The sequence below is a fragment of the Canis aureus genome, chromosome 9 (assembly GCF_053574225.1).
Source record: "Canis aureus isolate CA01 chromosome 9, VMU_Caureus_v.1.0, whole genome shotgun sequence".
NCBI classification, from domain to species: Eukaryota; Metazoa; Chordata; class Mammalia; order Carnivora; family Canidae; genus Canis; species Canis aureus.
In genome coordinates this window covers 62,119,627-62,130,696 of record NC_135619.1, presented here as the reverse complement: position 1 = coordinate 62,130,696, position 11,070 = coordinate 62,119,627, and the positions used below count along the sequence as shown (strand labels likewise).

Here is an 11,070-nt window from a genome sequence, read left to right as displayed (position 1 = left end):
CACATTAGTGCCCAGATGTCCCCACTCACCGGTTGGAGACTTTCTGCTGTCTTATTAAGGCCAGCTTCATGATGCACTGGGAGCCTGAATCAACCGAATGCAACCACATCAGAAGTTCTGAACACAGGAGGTCCTTAATACCCTTGTCCCAATTTAATAAGACACTAAGGCTCAGAGAGGATTTGGCTGCATTTTTGAAGAGCCCCAAATGTTTTCTCATTGATTCTCCATCAGTGACACACATAAAGCCTCCCAAAAACGTGAGCTGGTAGGCTGAGCCCACCCCGCGGGCAGACAGCTGTGTGCATCTTGCATTGTACTTCACTGAGCTGTGAGGGTTGTTTGGATGCAATCCACTCACATAGATTCAATGAGAAGAAATTAAAACTCAAAAATAAAATCAATACTTATCTCTTTGTGCCTACTCAGTGACTGTAGACTCTGGCTTTCATGGGTAATAGATTCAGGCACCACTGCTACAGAATGCTGAAATGTATGGACTTCTCCATAGTCACTAATTAATAGTGTGCACACACAGAAAAATAACCAGGCGGAACACTTAGAAATGAAATTATTGCCAAAGCACTGACTACATAGTTTTTAAGTGGTCAGTCAAGTGAATAAAATGAATAATTGAATACGCTTTACAAGCAGGCAGTAAGGACAAGCAACCCAACAGGTTTTTATTTCTCTCTGAAGAACCCACATCTTATAGGGGGGTCTGGATTGATTTCACTCTTCGTTACTCGCCACAGCCTTTTTGTAGTTGTGTTTTCTCTGTGAGGGTTCAGAACAGCCCTTGCATCATTGAGCACAATCTCAAGGATGTTTTGGGGAGTCCTTTGCAGTAGCTGAAGACTTCATTTTGGTCTGGGAACCTGCATACAAGACAAAAAGAGTATAGGTTTAGCCTTAATCGAGGTTGCAACTTATCTCAGCCCTCCCTCTGCGTGATGCCAAATAATATCCATGGAGAAATTTTCTTAGAAAATGCATGTCAGTTGGACCCTCGTTGATGTCGGAGTCTAATTCTTGAGAGTATTTTGCTCCACATCTGCAAATCTGGGGAAAAAAAAATGATTCTGACTGGATGAACGGGAACTGAAATTATATTGCATCTTGACACCAGATTTATCTTTGATTTTCTTTTGTCTTTCTCTTTCCTCTCTTGGCAACCTTTTCTTGTAAAGATCTAGGTAATAAGTATTTTAGGCTTTACAAACTATCCAGTCTCAGTTTCAACTACTCAACTGTGCCACTCAGTGGTTGGAAGGGAAGGGAGCCATAGAAGATCCATAAACAAATGGGGGAGGCTGGGGCTGCATTCGGCCCCTGGACTACAGTGTGCTGACCCCTGACCTACCTGCACCACAGCCTTGGTGGTGCATCAGCAAAGGCTTGGAACAGTTGACATCTCAGGGTTAGCACAGACGTGGGGACCTGGGGAGGAAGATGGAGAGTGAACCAACTTTTCTTTTTTCCTTGTAGGACTCACTTTTCTCCAATGGCGGGGAATTCAGCTTCAGTGCTGTAGGCCTTGTGGTGCCCAAGGGGAGGCACTAGAGAGTTATTTTGCAAGGCTTTCATCTGAAATGTGAAGTGTTTTCCCAGTTAAAGGTCTAGAGAGGAACCCCCAGGGGAGAGAATTGAGACCAGAGCTCACAAACCCCATTGTTTCAATGGTGTTGTATCTCTTTTACCTCCCTTAAAGTTCGCAATCATTAACCTCAAGACCCTACACTTGGGGAGAAAAAGATTTAGTTGGCTAACTGATTTTTGTCCCTACTCAAAGGAGAGAGACGGAAGAGGAGGAGAAGGATTGATATTCCCCAGGCAGAACAAGAACAGAAGAAAATATTTTCTTCAGATGATGATCCAAGGATGTGGTGAGCCCAGATGTGAGGGTAGTTGAGAAAGCGTGCCAGGGGCCTCGGCTGAATGCCTTTGGACTGCGCAGGTTTGCCAGACCCCAGGGCTAATTAGGACCAGGCAGAAAGAAGCTCAGCATTCCACAGCCTGGCTAGGCCCCTTAAGGTAATGCTTCTTTGAAGTCTGAGAATATCTCATTGTTTATTCAAGCTTCAGCTCTCAGCTTTCTCCAAAGGGATTTGAAGGAGCTTAAACATTAATCAAAATACAAACTGAGACTATTAGTAATGAATTTAAAGCCAAACCTATCCAGATAAGTAAAATTGGAGTCGATGTGGCTAGAGGTGGGAGATAAGCTGATTGCTTCATTAAGTACCAAATTTGGCACAAGTGTAAGACTCTTACCTGGGATGTCTCTAGGGAAGGACAGAACTCAGCAAATGCATCCACTGCAAGATGCCCAGCCAAATCACAGGCTTGACTACCCCCTCCCTGGGGAGTGTTTTTTTATTTTAGGGAGGATTTGACTTCAATAATCATCACTTTCAGGGGCTGGTGATGATGGGAAAACCAGACATGACCCCTGATGGTGATTATGGAAGAGGAGGGGCAATCTTAATTCACTTGCATTAATGCTAGCAATTTGGGACAGATGGATATGTGCCTGCGTGAGCCTTAGCACCTCCTTTTTCACCCAGAACCAGCAATTGAAGCAGACTATCTTGTCTCCTGAGGGCTGTCTCCCTTAATCAGTGCCTGCCCAAATGGCCACATACCCGTTCTACCTCCTTTCTTCCTCTACTCCACTTTGACCCTGTATAATAGGTGAGGCACTTAGCTTTTCCCACTCCATTGCAGGGATAGGTAAGCAGATCCTAGAGCAGCATTATGTAAGACAGAAGAAAAACTGTGCTAAAATGTGTGTGTGTGTGTGTGTGTGTGTGAGTGAGTGTGTTGTGTTGAATGTCTGCAGATATTTCTAAACTGTGGGGCTAGGTTTGGGTAATTTCTCACAACAGTTTTTCCTGTATTGTAGCCTCCAGTGGAAATTTGATGGGTCTGGCAAATATATTCAAGAATGCTATATCTGAGATAGGAGGGAGCTCATTCTTTGATGCTGGCCAGATCACAAGAGTGAGCCAGGTTTTTAGATTGTTATAAATGGCAACTCTGACTTGTTTGTTACCAAATCACAAAAGAATAGTCACAGGATCAAGGATACATGTGAGAGATTGAACTCTGAAATGTCTCAGAAGACTTTAGAAAAAGTCAGCTCTGTGGTCTGCTGTGTGGCCACTCCCTCCATCCTTAACTCTCCAACCGGATGGCTTAAATTTAGTTTGACTGGTGCATCTCTGAGCCCACTGGGGTGTTTGGCTGATGTGGCCTGGGTTCCATCTACCTTGGATTCTAGGCTGAAGATTAAGGTCAGGTTCTCTTGTTCTTTAGTAACTAAGTGGTGACATGGGAAGTTTCTCCCATGGTGAAAGCAAAAGGGCAAGAAAATAAAGCTGATCCAGCACATACATTTCACACCTCTATCCATTTCAGTTTTACTGACTTCTTATTATCGAAAACAGTCACGTGGCCAATCCAAGGTTGGGGCCAGGAGAACACATTCTGTCATGGCAACAATATGGATGAATTATAAAAGGATGGATAAACAAGGAAGTGAAAGACTGGAACCAATGATTCAGGCCATCACAGAGGCATACCTGCAAGGCTGGGTTCTGTAGCCCAGGTGGTGTGAGCAAACTGTCTGGTCAGAAAAGCCCCAAACTAGAGACCAATAGTTCTCTATAAAGTTTTAGGCCAGTAGATGAAGTAAGGTAAGAAATTGGGTCACCATGTAAGGATCTACCCTACTGTCATATAAAAAATGGTCTTATTATAGTACATTTACATCCTTTCACTTAGAAAAAAAAGCCTTATTTATCTATTTCAGAGACAGAGAAAGAATGAGTGGGAGGAGCAGAGGGAGAGGGAGAGAGAATCTTAAGTAGACTCAGTGCTCAGTGCGGAGCCACACACAAAGCTCTGTCCCATGACCCTGAGATCAGGACCTGAGACAAAAGAATCAGACACTTAACCAATTGCACCACTCAGGTGCCCCCATCCTTCCACGTTATATTTTTAATTGAGTCTTTGGGGTTACCTGAGGTTTCAGTATATTCGTGAGTTCTGAGGTCTTCCACATGCATGTATTTATTCAAAATCTTTATTTCTCTCCAGCATGTTTTGCTCCACAAAGCTAAGGAGCAGGGATTTTTTTTCCTAATAATTAAATAAATATGTATCTTTATATATATATATATATATATATTTTTTTTTTTTTTTTTTTTTTTTGCTGTGTCAATATCTTATTCACCTCTTTGTTTGGACTTTCCGGGTGCTCATGGAAAGATCTGACACTAATTGCTGTAGCCTTTCTCAGCCATGACTATCTTATTAGAATTCCTCTTTTGTCTTTGTGACGTTTGTGTTGGACCAGATGGTTTTTAGTTTTACTATGATAACTTTCTTGGGAGGCTGCCTTGATCTGTTTTTAAAAGTAAATGAGCAAAGAAGGAAGGAAGAGAAGAAAGGAAAGGAAAATGTATTTTAAAAAAGAAAGAAAAAGAAAGAAGGAAGGAAAGAGAAAATGGACTCAAACATAATTCTGATACCATCGAGATGGGGCATATTTTTTGTTTCTTAATATTAATGTGTACTGACACCAAGCAAGAATAACTCAGTTCCTGGAAGATATTTGTTCTTGGAAGGTAATACTATCAACCAACTAAACAGCTTGCTTATCAAGGCTAATACCTAGCTTGTCAAAACTTGCTTCCAGACTTTCACATTCTTAATCCCACCAATCCAAAGGTATGATGCCATAAGTTCTCCCTCACCTTAAAATCACCCAGTCTGAGGCTTTTATAAAATCTTCTTTTCTTTTTCCCCTTTCACTTTATCAAGGTGGTGTTTTTCCTTATTGCAACATATCTCTAGTTTTGATTAGTCAATAGCTCTGAGGTCTTTAAGTAATTCATTTCTCAACAGAAAAAAAATGTCATTATTTGTAAAACCAGCCAGTGTATTGAATATTTATATACCCATATAAGCAACAGAACACACTCCAGAAAAACTTAAAATTCTACCAGTTTCAAGTCTGTCAAACACTTTAGTCATCTCTGGTTTTTGATAAAAACAGAAAAAAAAATATAACTACTAAAATTTAATTAAAATATGTGTCATTAAGAAAAGTTATTCTGGGGCAGCCCAGGTGGCTCAGTGGTTTAGCTCTGCCTTCAGCCCAAGGTGTGTGGTCCTGGAGACCTGGGATTGAGTCCCACGTCAGGCTCTCTGCATGGAATGAAGCCTGCTTCTCCCTCTGTCTCTATCTCTCTGTCTCTCTCTGTCTCTCATGAATAAATAAATTAAATCTTAAAAAAAAAAGGTACTCTGTTATATCTATATAACTAGCTACTCAGTTTGAAATATTTTGACCTACAAAATTATGATTAATAAATCCTAAGTGAAGGTTTCTTCTTTAACGCTTTTAGCCAGAGCAAGGAATCAGCTATATATGTGACTGACTTCCTTCTTCCCTCCAAGGGGGGAGATATTCCATAACCTTACATCCATAAGCTACACTCTTATCTAATGCCTGTTTACACCCATTTGTCCCCATGCACTGAATTCAGCAGTAGAGCCTGCGGCAGGCTACATGACTAATTATCTGAATTCCCTGACCCTGTTTGGGCTAGAAAGATTACCAATGTATTGATATCTGCATACCATCACTGTATTTGGGAAGAGGGTGGCTTTAGGTAGGACTACAGCCAGGTGAGCTAGTGAGCAAGTGACTAGAATATCCAAGGCCTCTCACCCTCTTTTTTCAACTTTACTTTTCAGAGGCATGGCATGGTTGATTCTAACCTTGGTTTTTGGTTTAAAAATGGCTCTACATTGCTATTTCCTAAATTAATATTCCACATTTATCATTTCAACACGGTGTGCTGTGAGAGATCCTTCCTGCATATGCTCATTATTAATGATGGTTTTGTGTGCAGTTTCCATCTTCCCATCAATCTAATGTCCAACTGTCAAGGGTCTGTCATGGCTTCCAAATGTTTAACCCTATTGTGATGTTTGGAACCAACTGACTTGGAAAAATGTCCCTAAAGAAAATTAAAGTGCTCCAATTTTAAAATGGAGAAAGAATTAAAGTCTACAGACCCAAATATATAATAATTAATATAATATAATATTATATATAATATAATAATAATTAATTTTGTCATTAATGCATTTTTTAAAAAAAAGTAGTAGCAAGCCATCGCTACTCAAGATAATGCTTGGATACTGAAAGTCTCTTTAAAAATTAATAATTAGTGAAGAGTGTGAAGGAGAGTGGGAGATAGAGGCATAATTCACAGGGATGAAAGGCAAAGCATAAGGAATAGAGTCAATGATATTGTAATAGTATTGTGTGGTGACAGATGGTAGCTATACTTGTCTGGAGCATACCATAATGTATAAACCTGTTAAATCATTAAGTGACACACCCAAAACTAATGGACCATTGTGTGTCAACTATACTAAAAAAAAATAATTAAAATTCAGTGGGCAGCAGAGGGAAAGGTTTACCACTTGATCTTAAGGGAAAAACAACACAGATTCCTCTTTTATAATAAAAGCCCATTATTCAATAAGGAAGTCTCTGTGCCTAGCACTGGGAAGGTTATTAGGATGTTCCATTCTCTCAATGTTCCTGCCATTTCTATAACAGAAAAAATATCAGAAGCAACTTGATGGAGAACATGGGTTGAATGATTTTATGGTCAAGACAGAGTTCGCCATCCACCCTCCAAACAAATATGAAGAGTGGAAATGGGGGTGCCTCAGTGGTTCAGTTATTTAAGTGTCTCTTTTTTTTTTAAGACTTTATTTGTTAACGAGAGAAATGGAGAGAGAGATAGAGAGAGGCAGAGACATAGGCTGAGAGAGAAACAGGCTCCATGCAGGGAGCCCGATGTGGGACTCGATCCTGGGACCCCAGGATCACGTCCAGAGCCAAAGGCAGAAGCTCAACCCCTGAGCCACCCAGGCTTCCCAAGTGTCTGACTCTTGATTTCTGCTCAGGTTGTGACCTCAGGGTCATATGGTTGAGCCCCACATAAGGCTCTGTGCTCAGCGGAGAGTCTCTTGTCCCTCCCCCTCCTCCTCCACTCCTCCTGTCACTTACACACTCCTCCTGCACTCAATCTCTCATTCTCTAAAATAAATAAATAAAATCTTAAAAAAAATAAAAAGAGCAGAGATGAATCTAATTGGTCCTATTTCCACCCTCCGTCCTCTGAATGGTTCATATCATAAACACTACTGGATACTCACTGCAAAGCATGGATGAAATTATACACATTATACAAATTATACAAATATGGATAATACGAAGTCATTGCCCTCAAAGTGTAAATGAGTTAATAGAGGGGAAAAAGCATGGATCTGCAAGATATTGAATAGTTGGCTGTAAAAAATTCCACTAATTTTTAACAGTATAGTGTGCAGAATTAGGCAGTGGCCTCGAGGGGGTCATCCAAATGGTATAGGGAAGCTGAGAAGTCAGAGGGAAAAAAAAAGATCAAGGACTGGGAAAATTTATGGATCATTCAAGAACTATGTGTTCATAGATGACTTTATTATCTCATTTTGGGTGGTATCAATCATCAGAACATCCATGTATTTTATTGGTGGTTATATTTGTGTACTGTGGCTACCAGTGCCTTCACTTTTCTTCCATTAGTTCCCTATATCCACTGGTGTCTGTGCATAGAATATTCTGCCTTTAGTAGACCGTGATCTTTTTCATGGCAACAGTAATGTCAGCAATGAGTCTCAGATGCTTTGTGAAGCTAAAAGGGGAGAGCTGGACCACCAAAGAAGCAGAATGGGAGGGTCTTTAGGAAGTGATTAAGCCAGCAGGGTGGGAAAGTCTTCAAGGAGGGATCTCTGGCCCAAGAGCCAGCTCTCCCCCACAATGATGTTCTTTCCTCTGTATCATCTCCATCAGCCCTTCAACATATTTCTATATCAAAGTCTGCACAAACAATACAACTTTAAATGTGCACTAACGTGCTTTCCATTTCCCTGATATGATGTGTTATGTGTGTTCAATTTTTTGGAATGAATTTAAGTTGAAGCTTTTATTAGCTATTTTATAGAAATCCTTAGTGGACCTTATAGCTGTTATTTCTGTGCAATAAACAGACGAACACATAGAAGACAGCAGAGCTCACAAGTCATTTCAAGGGGAGAATAAAGCAGGAGGCTGGTTCATTCAACAACATCATTTAACTTGCTTGTATTTAATAAAAGTGTGTGTGTGTGTGTGTGTGTGAGAGAGAGAGAGAGAGAAAGCATGCATACATTTGACCATGAGAAGTGGAGATTGTCAGTGTGTAGTGCAGTTGTGATACCGGCGTACTCGCTGTAGTACTTTGCGAGTACTGCCCTAACAAAGTAGTACAGAATGGGTGCTTTAAAAACAACAGAAATTATGTCAGCTTCCATACTTCCATGAAAAATTCTTAAAAATGTATTTAAAAAAATCCAAACCCAGAAATTTATTATCTCACGGTTGTGAGGTCTATAAGTCAGGCATCTAGATGCCAGGAGATCCATGCTGACAGCTCTACGGGATGATCTTTGCTTACCTTTTCCAGCTTTGGGCACTTGCCTGTAAGCCTTAGCATTCCTTGGATTGTACATGCATCACTCCAGCCACATGACCATCTTTGCCCTGCATATCTTCACATTGCCCCCCTCACTGTGTGACTGTGCCTCTGTCCCAATTTTCCTTTTTGTAACAGCAGTCAGATTAGATTGGAGTCCACTCTAATGACCTCATTTCTACTCAGTTGTGTTTCCTAAAGACCATTATTCCAAATAAGGCCACATTCTGAGGTGTTGTTGGTTGGGATTTTAGCATTTCTTCCTTGGGGGATGCAGTTTACCCCATAATGCTTGCATATTGCCCTTTAAAAAGAAGTCTAGTCCAGAGATTAACTCCCACGTTCTGCTGGTTTTACCATTCATAGTCATTTCTTTAAAGCCAAGTGGTCTCTACATTCACATTATTTCTGTTTTATTTCTCTGTTGGCTGGCTATAACAAGTCATATTTTGAGAAAGGTAATATGTGGTGGGATTATAGCCACATTCTTTTCTTGTTTGAATTTTGTAATTTTCCACAGAAAAGACAGATTATTTTGAGGAATAAATTAGGACGTCGGTGTGATATCCACCAAAATCACAGCAGAAGAAATTTTTCCTTCCAAACAGAAAACAGCCCTGAGGAAGCAGCAATAGAATTTTCTTTCATGTGATGAAATGATTGATTTTCCATTAGGTTAAGTGACGAGACCAAGGTTACATATTTAAAGTCAGGGACAGAAAGAAAACCCAAATGATCAACATAGATGAAGCAAATGCCATTGCTTGCAGCCTATATATTCAGTTCAATGCTAAGATTCAGGCTCACTTTTAGAAGCTTGTTTCAATACGACACTCAAAAGTCCTGAGTTTAGAAGTTAAGCCCTCCTCCATCCCCACTCTCATTGATCAAAGACTCTTCCACTGTCCTTGCTGATACTGTGTGCTTTCCATGCTAAAAAACAAAACCAAAAACAGTACAGTCTTCTTATCAGGATCAAGAAATTGGAGCATCAAAACAGTTTGAGAATATTGCTGCTCTAACATAAAGAATATTTTTTGGCAGATTTTTGCCTGGGGTTTCCATTAAAACTGGGAGAATTGAGTGAATGCATGTGAATTATATTTGGGTGTGACGTGGAGATATCAGAAGCAAAATGGAAACCCCTACATTTGGGTCACCCTCAAGCTATTTATCTGATTTTAGAAATGCCACTGAGTGTCAGTTTCTTACTAGGTAACATCAAGGAAAAAAATAATCATCCTTAATTAATAGTGTTGGTGTCATGACAATAACTTGACATCCAGCAAGCATTCCATAAATGTTTATGTGTTCATTCATGTTTCTGGAAATACCCCAAGAAATAATTATTTCATCTTCATGCTTCACTATGTAGATGGTTTAATATAGCTCTCAGAGAGAGCTATGTTAGATTTCAGTTCTGATAATTATTAGCTCTGTGAGTTTTCCTAATCTTTTGGTTCCTTCCTGCCTGAAAAAAAAAAAAAAAAAAGAAAGGGCATAATAATAATAATAATCCCTACCTTGCAAGGATATTGTGAGGGTTACATGCAATAATCCATAGAAGGCGCTTCATGTGCAATCCTAGCCTTTATTGAGTCTTTCATTTGTGACAATTACTAATGTCATTATTATTATTTACTAATAGCACTATACTTAAGACTTGACTACATACATTTTTATTTTATTTAAGGCATTAGTTCTCAAAAATGTAAATGATTCTAGTCATTTTCTTTTAGAAATTATTTCTCTTGGAATCATTAGCAAAAGATGAAAAGTGGTTTCTCAAGAAGTTTTGTGATTAAAACCCCAAATCCCTTCTGATTAGTTTGAGAAAATCTAAATGTGGTTAAACATGACCTTGCTTTCATTATCCACCTTACTTAATTTATATTATTAGGTGTTGAACAGAAATTGACTGAAGAATGGATTGTCTAACAAATAAACAATGTGGAAGGTTATATGTCCTGTATATTACTACTCTTGATTTGAGGTATATCTTTTTGGATTTCTATACTCAAAATTCTCATCACCTCTATTTTTCATCTTTAAAATGATAATGATAAAAAATGATGATGATAATTACTACTATTATTATAAGATATTTAATGCTATTCATGATAATGAAAATGTTTACAAGCTATAAACATGTAACACCTAGTTGCCTATAAACTAACTACCAAAAATAGATATCTCCCGGAGTAGAAGGATATCACAAGGGGGATAGAGAAGTAAAAAAAAATTAAGAGAAGAAAAAAAAGGATGTGTATATATACAGGACATTTTATGTTTCAAACACAGTGCTTATGTGGGGCTGTAAAATATGTGCTTATTTAGTCTTCATAACAAATTGAGTGTTTAATTACTAACATCCGTGGCCTAGGAAAAGTGTAGCACAAAGAAGGGAAAACCACTGAAGGTTACATGCTGGTCCATAGAGACTTGAGTTCTGACTACCTTTTTCAAGATGGCAGACTGACTGCAA

The 11,070-nt window shown here is 39.2% G+C and overlaps 1 long non-coding RNA gene across 1 annotated transcript in view; it reads right to left on the bottom strand.

The window, feature by feature from the left end:
- Positions 1-658: 658 nt before the first annotated feature.
- Positions 659-11,070, bottom strand: part of LOC144320181 (uncharacterized) — a 59,637-nt gene continuing 49,225 nt past the window's right edge. Inside the window, exon 2 of the long non-coding RNA XR_013385744.1 lies at positions 659-878. This is a non-coding gene — a long non-coding RNA (uncharacterized LOC144320181). The remainder of the gene's footprint in view (positions 879-11,070) is intronic.